At 40.5% G+C, this 3,271-nt stretch overlaps 1 non-coding gene across 1 annotated transcript; it reads left to right on the top strand.

Moving 5' to 3' along the window:
- The first annotated feature begins 2,946 nt into the window (after nt 1-2,946).
- LOC142196425 (small nucleolar RNA U13) lies at nt 2,947-3,043 on the top strand. The gene has a single exon (XR_012715239.1). It is a non-coding gene; the product is annotated as a small nucleolar RNA U13 (small nucleolar RNA).
- The last annotated feature ends 228 nt before the right edge of the window (nt 3,044-3,271 follow it).

Genomic DNA, 3,271 nt, shown 5'->3' with positions numbered 1-3,271 from the left:
GGATACACTAGAGAACATTATCCTGTGTGTGGGGCACTAATGTGGCATTATACTGTGTATGGGACCACTGACATGACATTATATCACCAAAGCCTTGACTTCTTACAATAACGACAGCAGGGATTGGCAATTGTCCTTGCCGCCTGTGCAAGATCAATCACCATTGTAGGCATTAGTGATGATTGCTGATCCCTGCTGCTGTTGTAAGATTTCAGGGGTTCTGTGACAGTGGTCAAGAGTGCTGCCGTCATAATGAAAGGGCCGGGAGGCAGGGGTCCGGACAGATTGTGGCTGCGCTCTGGGTTCATATACCGGTCCCCCAGTTGAGTATCCCTGTTCTAGACTGTGTTTCACAGTTGACATATGGTGTGGTTTACTTTTCAAGGTTGAATCCAATTATTTTTCTCTTTTAGGTGGAGAATGTTTCATGATTTTTATTTATTAAGAAAGTGAGCTTAAATTTTGTAACGCAGTTGGAGAAGACAAATCAGTTTTTCAGCAAAGCCAAACTGTCCTTAAATATCTAAAAACTATTAGGAGGTTTGTGAAATATAATTTGATGGCTACAAACTTATCAATCTACAGGCCAAAACTTTTCAAACATTGTCTATTTTCTACGAGTATTAGAAGATGCGCAGAAGATCTTAAGCAAAGATGTATGTAAATAAGATTGCTAAAAGGTTAATAACATCATTTAATGTTTAACCCTTTCATGCCTCTGTCAATTTTTGTTTTTGCATTTTTTTCCCCTCCCCCTCCATTCAAAGAGCCATAATTTTAATTTTTCAGTTCAGAGTCACATGGCTTATTGTTTGCGGGACAAATTGTACTTTGTAATGGCGCTGTTCAATAGCCTGTACAATGTACTGGAAAGCTGAAGAAAAAAAAAAAATTCTGAATGAGGTAGAATTGGAAAAAAATGCATTTGCTCTGATTTCTTCTGTTTAATTTTTACCTGGTGAAAATGACATGTTACCTGTATTCTGCGGGTCAGTACGATCCTGGTGATAACAAATGTATTTAGTATTTATGATGGTTTTTATACCTTTTTTAAATTTCAAACTTTGCAAAATAGAGAAATTTTATTGCCATGTTCTGACACCTGTAAACTTTCTATATTTATGTGTATGGAGCTGGTTATGGCGTCCTCTTATGCGGGACAAGATGGCATGTGTGTGGTGTTTTTGTGTTTTTTTTTTTGGTTTTTTTTTAATACCGTGTTGGGGAACTTCTGATTTTGTTTTTTTTTTTTTTTTTTTAATTCAAATTTTTGTTATGAGGCAAAGTGGTGAAGAAAAATCAACATTTTTCCCAATTCTACGTATGGGATAAATATTTTTTATATCTTAATAGTTTGGACACTTTTGTTTATTTTTATAACTGATCTAGGGAAAGGGGGCAGGATTAGAACTTTTTTTTTTTTTTTTTTTTTTTTTTTGGTCCCCCTAAGAACCTTGAACCCTAGGGCAGTGATGGCCAACCTTTTGAGCTCGGTGTGTCAAAATTCATTAAAAAAAATTGGCATAACTCAGGTGGTGTCACTTCTAGAAATATCTGTAATTTTGTGATATTTGTAGCTCGAATAACATGGTTGTATTTTCAATATATGTACTGTATTTATTAATAAAGCAAAACAAATCTTTACTACTTAGTAACTTTTTTTTTTTTTTTGTTGCTGAATTTCATTTGCTAACTCTTCATTTGAAGGCTGGCATTTCGTACACTTCAATACCAGTGAGGTTTTGACAGTTAACTGTCTCTGATGGGGTGTTCTCTTCCCCAGTATTGCTGAGCAGTAACTTTGGTGGGTACACTAGCAGGAGGATGAGATTTTGGTAGCTACTTTAAGATAATGGCCGAGCTGTAAGGAGTAGAGATGAGCGAACACTATTCAAAACAGCCGTTTCGAATAGCACGCTCCCATAAAAGCGGCCGGCATGCAGACTTTGCCGCCGGCCGCTTAACGCAACCCCCCCCCCCCCCGCGTGCCTGCTACTTCCATTCATTTCTATGGGAGCGTGCTATTCGAAACTGCTGTTTTGAATAGTGTTCGCTCATCTCTAGTAAGGAGAGCACACGCCCGAGATGACTCTTCTGTCCCCCTGCAGTCATCTGTCACTGACAGGGCAACTGTGAGACACAGTTCTAGTGTCCCCAGCTTTCAGGGAGCTCTGGATTCACTGCCTAACCCTAACACCAACTTCACTAACGGAGGTAAGATGGCCACCGCTCGCGCAGTGTTGTCAGCAGGAAGCGAGAGTCTTGCCATGCCCCTGGATGCTGTCGGCTTGCTGCGTGTCAGCAAAAACACCTCATTGTGTCACCTGTGGCACGCGTGTCATAGGTTAGCCATCAGGGCCCTAAGGGGTCTGATCGCTCATGCTATTCACTACAATACTAATAGATTGCAGTGAATAGTAAAATACATTGCCTTCTAATACACACTGGTCTCTGACAACCCTGGGAGCCTTCAAAAGGCTCTGTTGTCATGGCAACCAATCGCTGCCCTCTGACGATCTGGAGGGCAGCGATAGTTCAAAGATGGTGGTGCCCATGGTGGCTGAGCACTTTTAGATGCCGTGGTCAAACGCGACCACAACATCTAAAGTGTTAATAAGATAATCCTTTAATAGTCCCACAATGGGGAAATTTCAGTGATAGTTTCATAGATGGTACAGTAGTATATAACAAGAGAGGAAAAAACACATACAAGCTCATGGCAGATAGAGAAATCCTAGGAATCATAGCAACTAAAGAGAGAAACACACACTGCAGGATCATTTAGTCCTCTATGTGAAGTGATGTTGATAATACGGCCTGACCGTGGTTGGAGGACACGAGGAGGATTCATAGCATGTAGATAAAACAGGCAGAAATGTGTTTTTTTTTTTTTTTTTTTTTTTTTTTTTTTTGCAGAGGTGGGGGGACATATGCAGCTATCATGATAACATGTGGTATCAAACACGTGATGAATGGGTTAGTCATGCGCCTGCGTGAAATGTGCGGCTTTTCCGTTACGACGTGGCACATTACCCTTCTGATCTAAAAAAAAAAAAAGTGGTAGCTCACTACCTACCAAAGGAACTAACAGCTGATAGTTCGGTATCTTGCATCAGCACTATTGTCCATTAACCACAAAAAAATGCCCCAAATGTCCATCACAAGCCCTCCTCCTTTCTTCTTACCACTGTGTTCTACTGCCCAAGAAGTCTGAAGCCATCCAGGTATGCATGGTGCTGCTCTCTTGCCAAGCTTCCATAAACTCATGGGT

Source organism: Leptodactylus fuscus, chromosome 2 (assembly GCF_031893055.1).
Source record: "Leptodactylus fuscus isolate aLepFus1 chromosome 2, aLepFus1.hap2, whole genome shotgun sequence".
NCBI classification, from domain to species: Eukaryota; Metazoa; Chordata; class Amphibia; order Anura; family Leptodactylidae; genus Leptodactylus; species Leptodactylus fuscus.
The sequence above is the reverse complement of the archived record's forward strand: the minus strand, read 5'-3'. Positions and strand labels throughout refer to the sequence as shown.